A 12,043-nucleotide genomic window follows, 5' to 3' on the forward strand; every position below is an offset into this window, starting at 1 on the left:
CCAGCAAGGCTCAGGGGTGCCCCATCTCCACAATGTTGCGTCAAGACCTATGCCTGCTTAAAGCAGGCGCAGGGTTTTGACGCAGCTTTTTCCTATCTGATTGTAAATGCGGCACACCATGGGTGGCAGAGCAGTGGTGCACGTTAACTGGTGCATGCCTGGGGATGTGCCATTTAACATAAATCTGCCCCTTTACATTTAAGTATGTGCAGGGGACACAGATTCGGTGAGGCATATCCAAGGTTAAGAAGAGATGAGTCCTGTTCACTGAAAAATTAGACATAGGCTTCACCTGCTCAGCATCGCTGGACATGGCTAAATAATAGCTGCAAAATGTTACTCTTGTTAAACAATTTTACTATTATAATCTCTGAGATTTGTCTCTTACTCTGCAACATCTCATTGTTGTTATCTTTCTTTAAAGATAAAGACAACATCAACATGAGCGACAATCAGCAATCAGTTGATTTTGACCTCATCATTGAACTCGTAATTGAAACATCAGTGGATGTTGATCCCTTGGATGATTTAAATCCTGAGGATGAAGAAGAACGTGATGAGGATGCAGATTTGTCCGAATTATATGACATAGGGTGGGAAGCTGACCTGCTTGAGCCTATGGAACTATAAACATTTATTTTTAAAATTTATAATAAATAAAAAGTAAAAATGTAAACCGTTTAATTTAAAAATAAAGACACCTTCAAAAACAGGTTATGTGTATTGTCTTCAATAAAATATTAAAATATGCTCATAAAATTAGATCAGATTCACATATAAAATAGCACAGGTAACATGAATATAAATTCCATTTCTTTTCTGCTATTTTTGTATTCTAAATTTGCCAAGCACTAAAAAATCTTCTATGTAAAAATGTCAAGTAGTGTTTTAAGTTTTTGATTACTGTTATTGATGTACTGTTGGGTAATAGTGGTTAATAACATTTTTTAATATATTTTACCACAGATTCAACTGCAGATCATTTCAACATTTCACCATGCCAACGAAAGAAAGACTGAGAAAGGCTGCAAAACGTCAAAGACAGCAGGTGAATGAAAAAAAGCAGCAGTCCTCTAACAAAAAGATTTGTAAAGTCACCAAGAAAGCACCGGGTAAGAGTACAAAAACATTCATAAGAAATATTTGTAGTAAAAAAAATATTACTACAGAAAATGTTTCAGTCCAGAAAAAGAGAAGCAATTCAAACGGAAAGGAAAGGCCAATCAAAAATGTTACTGCTAGAGCAAGAGATAACTCTGTGCATGATAGTAGAAGGAAACAACAGTTTAGGGACATTCGTAAACGAATGTTCCGCAACAGGATAATTGGCAATTTGTTAAAAAATATTAAGAAAGGTCAACAGAAAGTGCTTTTTTATAAGAGAAAAAAAAAGTTGAGAAAGTTATTGATCAGGCATTTGAAATTAAACGTAAGTTATTTATTTTGATAATCAATAGAATTAGGAAGCTAAACAAGGCAATTTATGATTTCAAAAGAAATAGTAGATGGAAGAGAATAGTTAATCGTAGTAATTTTTGTGAAGTTTTTTCTGGAGAATGGATGCATAGTTCAAGCTGTGAGGCATTTTTTAATGAGGAGAGTTATTTTCAGGATAATGATTTGGTGCATGCAGTTGACACCAGTGGTCGTGCTTATGAAGTGAAAGATGGTTGTCCAGTTGAAAAAGAAAAACTTGTGACAACAGAGGCAGAAGAGGTGTTAGGTAATGAGGTTTTAGGAAGACGTGCTAAGGGTCCTGTGTACACCTGGAAGTGTAGTAGTATTTGCAGTGTGCGACAGGATTCCATCAATTTGCTTTGTGATTTTGTACGGTCATTTAATAAGAAAAGTTTGAAGCAGAAAATGAGGTTGTTGCAAGAATTAGATCCTTGCAGAGTGAGAGAAGTGACAGGTTTGCATGGTCATTCACTGGCTTGTCTTTCCAGGAGAGTATGCCAGAGTGTTTTTCATCATTTCAGAATGCTAGCAGTGCATCATAATAAAGTGAGGAAATTAGTTAGAATGTTGTATTATGCTAAGAGTCCAGCAATTATGCTTAAACAATTATGCGCTGCTCTTTTGCATGGTTCTGAAATAGATGTGAAGAATATATGTGAAGAAATTGAGTTTTGTTACTTTGGAAGTAAAGAGGAGAATGTTGAAATTGACCAAGAAGAAGCGGGTAATGTGGAAGATAGTGTACAGGTTTCCAGTACAGATAATTTCCAGAGGGAAATTGCGACGTTTCAGGTCAAATCAAGTGAGAGGCCAAATTTCACTTGTGTGTGTTGTCGACGCACTTATTATAAGAATCAGACTAAGTTAGTGGATTTATATGCAAAAAGTGAAAGGGAAAATAATAGTGAATGGAAGGTTTTCACAACATACTTGATGGTAGAAAATTGTTTTGATTTGGGATTGGATCAACGTGTGTGTACTTATTGTTGTTGCAAATTAAATCAAAACCAGATGCCTGCTAGAGCAGTTCATAATAATCTGGAATTGGTTGAGATTCCTTCTGAATTGAAGGATTTAAATACTTATGAATCTATTTTGATTCAAAGTATCCATCCCTTTCAGGCTATTGTAAGAATGGAGCCAAAGACAGGGAAATTGCCTCCATCAGATTTACAGAGAGGATTAAAGGGAAGAGTTGTTTATTTGCCTCTAGATTTGAAGAAAAACATTAACACAATTGGAGTAGAAAAAGTGGAAGAGGAACCTCTGGTTATCTTAGTTAATGGGGTTCCGACAAAGAATAAGAAAATATGGCAAGATTTAGTGGATGTTAGGAAAGTTAAAAAGGCAACATTGTATTTGAAAAAAAATAATAAATACTATAAGAATGTATATGTTGCAGAAGAGGAAGTAAGTGATGAAGAGGATAGCGATTTGTGTGCTGGTCAAATTGAGAAAGTAGAACCCTCTACTAGTGAAGAAATATATGAACATTATAGTGTTCATCCTTTGCATTCCAAGGAAGTCATGGGGAATGCTATTGAGTTGTTTCAAATGAAACAAGCCAAAGGGAGTCCCATTAGTGTTTGGGAGGAAAGTTTGGAAGCTCGGTGTTTCCCACAGCTTTTTCCAACAGGTCAGGGAGGAAGATATGATGAGCGACCTCATCAAATTCCTGCTTCTGAATACCGGACTTTGCGATTGTATGCAGGAGATGCTAGGTTTCGACAATGCATTCCTTATTTGTTTCATCTCCTGTTTGAAAGCGATCTGTCTGGACTGTCATATGCAGTGAACCACATCTTGAAAAGTGGTATACACATGCAAAACATCTCGGCAAGTGACTTTATTGATAAAGTCAATGTCCAAGACAGTATTTTGGATTCTCACCTGATTAATCTCATGGCGTGTCAGCGTGGTACTAATGAGTACTGGTACCGTCGTCATGGTGATTTAAAATGTATGCTGAGGAACTTAGGAACTCCCACATGGTTCCTCACTCTGAGCTGTGCCGAGTATGGCTGGGAAGACTTACTTGAATTTCTACGAGAGGCAAATGCTAACGTAGAAAACATCGAATTCAAGACACCCGGAGAACTGTGCTCTTTGGATCCAGTCAATGTATGTAGGTACTTCAATCATAGATTTGAAGCTATGATGTCTTTCATCATGAATAAGAAGAATCCACCTCTTGGAGAGGTGTTGGATTTCTTCTGGAGAAACGAGTACCAAGCAAGAGGTGCTCCTCATATACATATGTTGCTGTGGATCAAGGATGCACCTAAATTTGGAACGGATCCAGAAGACTCAGTGATGAGTTTTATACAACAGTATTCTACGTGTGCTGTTCCAAACGCAAAGGAGAAGAAAAGCCTAAGAGAAAAAGTTCTGCGTTTCCAAAGCCATCGATGTGGAAAGTACTGTCGTCGTAAATTCCGAAACAAGGACAAGTTCTACACCAAATGTCGTTTCGGCTTTCCACGACCGGTGATTTCTAAAGGAAGAGTAAACAGTTTGATGTCTTCGCTGCGACATAATGTGATGAAGAAATCACCTAAAAACACATACAATTTGAAGAGGAACGAAGAGTCCAAGTACATCAACGACTACAACCCGGTGATTTTGTCCATGTGGAATGCTAACATGGATATACAGTTTGTGGCTGATAACTGTATGGCTGTGGCTCGGTATGTGACGTCTTACATCACCAAAAAAGAGAAGACAGAATTGAAGGATATGTGGGAGGACATTTCCCATGAAAAGAGCCTCAGCAAGAAGTTGTACAGTTTCAGTCTGAAGATGTTGTCACATCGAGAAATTGGAGCGTACGAATGTTCTGACCGGTTGTCTTCAGCAAGTCTCTATGCCAAGTCCAGGAGTATCGTTTGGGCGAGTCTTGGTCTTGCTGCAACGCGTAATCGAGTTCTCAAACCTGTGCGGGAAATTGAGTATTTGGCGGAAAAGGAGCCAAACAGTACCGACATTTTGAAGACCAACATGTTGGATACATATTATCCAAATCGAAGCATTCACCTCGAGAATGTTTGTTTATATGAGGTTCTTCAAAATTACATATTCAAGAGGAACATCAAAGAAGATACTGAGAAAGGAGTGTATGCTGTAATAGGAAGTGAGGGATGTCTGGTCAAGCAAAGAAAATGCCACTTGGTAAACCATCGAAAATTGAGTGGCGAATCTCCTGAAAAAAAGGAGTTTTTCTATTTAGCACTTTTGCAACTTTTCAAGCCTTGGCGTGCAGAAGAGGAACTGCTTGGAGATTTTCTCTGTTACGAAGACTCTTTCAATGCCGCCAAGGAGACCATAGAATGTCCTGCTTTTCCCAAATATGTAGAAATGTTGAATGCGGAAATTGAGCAGGAAGCAATGATTGCAGCCGAGATTGCCAGAGACAGTTCTCAGGACAGTCAGAGTTCTGCTTCATTGAGTCAGGATCCACTAGGAGGACCTGTTATCGAAAATGAAGCTGCCATTGCTATGAATGAAGTGGAAAGAGCCATGGCACATGCTCAGAAGGATGCGGTTAACTTAGAAGAGTTTGAAAGACAACTCAACGTTGAGCAGAGGAAAATATATGACGAAGTTACCATGCAAATTGATCATGGATTAAGTCATGACAAGAAAGAGTGCTCATGTACGTCGTTGAAGCCTGTCCGACTGTACGTGAGTGGAGAAGCGGGAACTGGAAAAAGTTTCCTTATTAAAGCAATTTCATGTTATTTGCAGGAAAGGACAGAGTCATCGCTGTCTTGTGTTGTCACCGCTCCAACTGGACTGGCAGCACATAACATTAAAGGGATTACTTTACATCGTTTACTGATGCTGCCAGTGGAGCATGACAACAAATTACAATATCACAAGCTATCTGGAGATGCTTGTTTTGAAGTTTCAAGAATCTTGAGGAAAATGAAACTTCTTATCATTGACGAAGTAAGCATGGTTTCCAATGTCATGCTTGCCTTTGTGCATTTGAGAATGCAAGAAGTTCTCAAAACAGAGTATGATGTGTTATTTGGTGGCAAACACATCATTGTTTTCGGAGATCTTCTGCAGCTGACACCAGTGAAAGGGCAACCTGTGTTCAAAATGCTCACGCATGAAGATACCAGGAAGTGCCTAGGCAGCATTGGCAACGTCAATATATGGTTAAACTTCAATTATGCTGAACTGCATGAAAATATGCGTCAGGCGAAGGATGAAGTTTACAAGACTATTCTACAAGATGTTAGATTTGGAAAAGTGACCGAGCATGGGAAAGAAGCTTTACATGCACGATTACTGTCAAATTTATATCCAGAACAAGATGTTGTGCCTGAGAATATTTTTCAGACAATTACTGAGAAGAAATCTGGAATATGTTTGATGCCAACTCTTGCAGATTGTGCCAAATTCAACAACAAAATGTTGCATTTAGAAAAGCAAGAGATTGTGAAACTGGAAGCTATTGACAGAGTAGAGCATATGGGATCAACAATTATTTTGTCTGAGAATCTGAAAACAAAATTGGATTCATTAGAGAAGAGTATATCTAAAACTGCAGGTTTTGAAAAGACTCTGAATGTGTGCTTGAACTGCCGTATAATTTTAAGAAGGAATTTACATGTTGAAAGAGGTCTGGTAAATGGATCAATGGGTAATGTTGTTGATTTTGTAAAATACAGAAATAGAGATGGAATTGAATTTTTAAAAATTAAATTTGATGGCATTGAGGAAGTACAGCTAATTGGTCGTTGTTCTGCTAGATTTTTGCTTGTAAAAGACTTATATGTTCGCCGTAAGCAGTTTCCTGTTTGCTTAGCATCTGCGGTGACAATCCATAAATCGCAAGGTTTAAGTGTAGACAGTGCATTGGTGAATATTGGCAGTTCTGTGTTCAAGGAGGGTATGGCATATGTGGCATTGTCACGAGTTAGAACTTTATCGGGATTGTACTTGATTGAGTGTGATGTCACAAGCATTTGTGCGGATCTAGATTGTGTTAAGGAATACAATAGGTTAAGAAGAGAGTATGCGCCACATTTGCCTCAATATCCTTTGTTTGAGAAACGTGTGGTAGGCCGGAAACGAAGAAATGTGACCAATACTGGGGAGGTTGTAGCAAAAAGACGAAAAGTCGATGAACCTGAAATTATAAGCAGAAACAAAAAGGATTCTGTTGAAGATGTTGTTGGTTTTCAATTTGAAAACAGTTCTGGTGTCAACTGCTATGCTAATGTAGTGGTTAATGTTTTGTTTTCTCTAGAAAATGTAAAAGAAGAGATTGTGGTCAATTCTGATCAAAGATTTTGCAGTTTGTTAAATTCTGTCTTAGAAAAATGTAGCACTGATAGAACAAACATAGAAAGTGTGTCTGAAATTCGAAATCTGTTAGACAGATGTTCAGGCCAAACACAATTCTCTCAAAATATTCAGCAAGATTGTCAGGAGTTTTTAATGTATATGCTTGATGTATTGCATGCTGAAGGTGTAGATGTAGATCAGCTGTTTGGGCTTTCTTATCAATGACAGCATGACTGCGAGAACTGTATGGTATCAAGTACTACTAGTGTAGACTCAGAAAGATTTATATATTTAACTTTGCCAGACAGTAAATCAGTCTCCTTTAATAAGCTAGTAAAAGCAGCTGATCACAACATGGAGTGTAGCCAATGTAAATCTGAAATGATGTCCACATTATTTATACGAACATATGGCCAGTATGTCATTTTAATGTTCCAACGATGTAGGCCTGATGGAACAAAATTGACAACTTTAATTAAAAATTTTGTGGCTTCGCAGTTGTCAATATCAGGAAGGACTTTTGTAACTGCAGCAATTATATATCATGACGGTCCTTCAATAACATCAGGACATTACACAGCTTATTTAAAGTCTAGAAATGGCTGGTCATTCTGCAATGATTCTGTTTTAATTTTCCCAAAAAAATTGCCGTATGACCTTAAAAACTCTTACCTGGTGTTTTTAAAACCAAAATTTTAGGGAAAGAATCTCGGGATGTGCTCTGAGGAATTTCAAGAAGTTCTAATGGCTCCTACACGATTTGGCCTTGAGGATAAGTGTAGTTCAGAGACATAACTTCTAACCATAAGACTGGACGTCATGGAGAAATAAGTGCACTTTGAATGAGTTCAGAAAAACTATTTCTTTTTATAAGCTAATTGAAGCAGCCAATCAAAACATAGAGTAGAGGAAATGTAAGTCTGCAATGCTGTCTACTGTTTTACATTGCTTTGTGATTAAAAGTGATGTAGAGAATTAAATAATTGTAGTAGTCATAGAGGTAGTGTAAGTCTGCTTCATAGTAAGCAGTATCAGTGTCATAGGAAATGTAGATCATGACTGAGGAAGAAGGGGAAGATATTACTAGTCCAGGATTGTGAAAATGATCTTCAACATTTTAATTCTGAAAGTTGCGGAAATGTCAAATGACGGGATTGGCTTACAAGAAATCCAAGAGTTATAAATGGCTCTGACAAGATTTGGCCTTGTGGAAACTTGTGGTAGAGAGCAAGAAGTCATTTATTGTATGTAACATGTTTTTCAAAACGATGGAGGTTTTCTTTCAGAAAGTGGCGGGCTGAAAGTAATAACAGCACAACAGAGTGTAAGCTGTTCATAGGACATCCTTTGACGTCATAGAAAGTAAGTTAACTTTAAGGAGTTCTGAATTCTGATTTGTTATGTTGTATGGGTTTTTTAAACACAATCATTTTGATTGTGTTCCCCGCTGTTATATGATGAATACCTTCAAGTCACTGTTTTTAGTGAAATTTGATACATTCTGAGAACAGCAAAAATAAACCATTTAACATGTATAATTAATTCTGTACTGTTTCCATTTATGATGTACATTTAGAACTGTGTAGGAGGCATGGAGAAGGAGAGGCTTCTGTAAGTGTCAAAGTTCTTGCATACAGTGCTCATATTCTACGTAGTCTTTCATATGATAGACTACATTTCCACAATGAGATACCTAAGCAAAGGAAACACAGGTCATATGATTGTGGAATGAGCAAAAAAATTTGCATGTTTTTCAATTATATTACCTGTGTTTCCTAACATTACACACCACATTGTGTAGATGAGGTTTAGGCCTGTTCCTGGAGACAGAGGAGGTCTGACATTTGTTCAAGAGTGCAGTGGACATTAATCACTTCGTTGGTAGGCCTCCACATGTATTATGTCCTCTGTTCTCTTCAAACAACTCGAAATTTCATTTGGAACCCTGAGTAGGTCTCACCTCAAACAAACCTCTGGATAGGACACATCTTATTGGCATCCTGAAGCAATCATTTAAAATGTTAGTGTCTTGCGACACTTTTCTGAGACAACAGCAGTGCAAAAGATGCACCATGTTTTAAGATAGGCCTCACTTCATCTGCATCAAGATACTGTTAGTTTAAAATGTATATCTTTAGGACTGTGTAGGGGGCCTGGAGAAGCAGAAGCTTCTGTCAGTGTCAAAGTTGTTGAAAAACTGTTTGTCCTTCAATCTTTTCCCTTGTCTTTTGTAATTTTTAAATACATGTTTTAATATTTTTCAAATGTCTGTTCTCTCTTTCACAGATTGAAAGTATAAAAACAAAAAGTGAGTAATTTAACGACAATTATAAGGTAAATGTTTTGTTTTCTTTTCGTTACATTTCTATCACATTCACCTACTATTAGTTCCACAGCTTTATTTCTTTAACCCTCAGTTTCCTGCCTTTGCTACTTTCCTCATTCCTTTCTCTTTTACGTACTTACTCAACTCCTTCCACTCTTTTTCTCAGTCCCTCTCTTCTCATAGTTCCTCACTCTTGTTCACTCACTCCGTCTCTATTACTCTTAGTGTCTTTGACTGATCACTTTTTCACTACTTGTTCATAATGCTCGAAGCCTCGGCGGCCCATTGTGAGGATCTGGCCGCGTTCTTCGTGGAAAAGATAGAAGCTATTTATAGGTCTTTCTCTCAAGCCCCTTGCATGGAAAATACTTCTGCCTCCGTTGTTTCTAAACCACTGCTTTCTATTCCTAGCCCCACATTGGAGGAGTTTAAAGCCTTAACGATAAAGGTTAAATCTGGCTCCCCGGACGACCCCATGAGACCTTCCCAATTCCGGGAATTTGCCCAGTGTTGCTATCCCGCAATGCATAGTTTGCTGGATCTGTCATTTACCACCGGTACGGTTCCCAGGGCCTGGAAGCAGGCTACTGTTATCCCTATTCTTAAAAAGCCTGCCCTTGACCCCACTAAATCCGAACACTACCGGCCAATTTCCCTTCTCCCCTGGCTAGCTAAATTGGCAGAGTCTCATGCCAATCAGATTCTATCTTCCCACCTGCAGGAATCTAATATTCTGGATAACTCCCAGAATGGGTTCCGTGCGGGCCACAGCACCGAGACTGCACTTCTGGCTGTGGTGGAACACATTAGGAAGATGCTGGACCAGGGTCAGACGGCGGCACTGATCCTATTGGATTTAAGTGCCGCCTTTGATACGGTTTCCCATCAGATCCTTTTGCACCGTCTCATGGTGGCTGGAGTTGGAGAGATGGCACTTGAGTGGTTTCGATCCTTTCTTTCGGATCGAACATTCAGAGTATCTACACCTCCGTTTGTCTCGGCCTCTCGCTCTGTCCATCAGGGTGTTCCGCAGGGATCGGCCCTTAGTCCTACCCTTTTTAATTTATATGTTCAGCCTCTGGCGGAGGTAGCCCATAGTTTTGGTCTCACCATGGTGTCATACGCCGATGATACACAGCTGGCGGTGGCACTTAATGGTGACCCCACTATGGATGCCCCTACCTTTCAGTCCGCCCTCAAAGCGGTGGCGGGCTGGATGGCGAACAATAGATTGCAACTCAATGCCTCTAAGACCGAGGTTATCATCTTTGGTAGGGAAGGTGGACTTTGGGGTGATCAATGGTGGCCGTCTGAACTGGGCCCTGTTCCCATCCCTGTTGCTGAAGCCAGAAACCTCGGAGTGTGGTTGGATGACAAACTCTCCTTTTCTGCTCACACAAAACGTGTAGCTGGTACTTGTTTTGGTGCTCTGCATTGTCTTCGACCAATTTTTAAGTTTTTCGATGCGAACACCAGGCAGATCATAGTCCAAGCTCTGGTCCTTACCAGACTGGACTATGCCAGCTCTCTGTTTTTGGGTTTGAATCAAGCAGAACTGGCTCGCCTTCAGAGGGTACAAAATGCGGCGGCCAGGATGCTTGTCGGTCTTCCGAAGTTTGTCTCCGCCCGCCGTACTATTCGAGATCTACACTGGCTGCCTGTAGGGCAAAGAATTAAGTTTAAAGCATTGTGCTTAACTTTTAAAAATTTTAAATTTGCTTCTCCTCCTATTCTGTCACAGGCTATTCAACACTATGCCCCGTCCAGAACCCTCCGATCCTCAGGCTCAAATCTTGCCATTGTGCCCCGCTTTAAAAGAGCTAGAATGGGCGGTCGCTCTTTTTCAGTATTGGCGGCGGCTCTCTGGAACTCTTTACCTATCACCCTTCGTGATATTCCTGATCTGCTTCTTTTTAGGAAGGCATTAAAAACCTTCCTATTTCCCTCAGTCTAATTCCCTCTGTTTCTTTTTACCTCTGTTGTGTTGTGTTCACCATCTCTGGAAAGCGCCGGGACGCCTCTTGGCTGCGGCATCTGAGCGCTATATAAAAATAAAATAACATAACATAACATGCTTTCTCTGTGTAGTTGAAGCACACTAAGGGGCATATTATGAACACAGCCAATACAATTATTGCTGTTTTTATTGGCAGAAAACTGGTGCAAAAGTGGTTTTAGCGGCAGTTTTCTGACGCAAAAGCGGCTTTGGTGACATATTTCTGCCGATAAAAGCTGCAAAACTTTTATTGCCTATGTTGATGATATGGCTCTATGTTATTTACATTTCTTTGCTGTTTCAATTAATCTTTTTCTGTTATTTTTTGTTTTCTGTTTTCTATTTTTTCTCTCTGTTATTCCCCATGTTTTAATCTTATTTTGAACATTCACTCACATTCTCCAAGAAACTCTTCTTTGTTATTGTTCTACTCTCTTTTTTTTCTTTCACTTCCTTATCTATTTTGTTTTCCACAATTATACCCTCTTCCGTCTTTTCTTCGGTAAATAGATCTATTAAACAGTATCTCTGGTTTACTCCCTATAGCTGTCTTTCTTTTAACATCACTCTCTGTTTACTTTCCTTATACTTACTCTTCTTTTTTTTTTTTTTTTTTGGTTCGCTCCCGGTTCGCGAACCGGGAAGCGAACTGGGAAGCGAACTAAAAGAAATAGAGCTTGCTAGAGTGCTAAACATTCTAGCAATTTTTTTTGAAAGGGGAGGTAGTTCTGAAAAGAACTTTTTTTTTATGTTTTTGTTGTTTTATATATTTTTTTATTTTTTGAACATTTTTTGTTTTTTTTGTATTTTTTGAACAATTTTATATATTTTTTGGTTTTTTTGGGGGGGGGACAACAAAAAACAGGCATTGAAAAGGGCTCAACAGGAGCAAAAAAAAAATTACTGTGTGGGGCGGTTAGGGCAATTATGATTGTTATAAGCCAGGTTGATGGAATTAATACTCA

This window comes from Lissotriton helveticus, chromosome 7 (genome assembly GCF_964261635.1).
Source record: "Lissotriton helveticus chromosome 7, aLisHel1.1, whole genome shotgun sequence".
NCBI classification, from domain to species: Eukaryota; Metazoa; Chordata; class Amphibia; order Caudata; family Salamandridae; genus Lissotriton; species Lissotriton helveticus.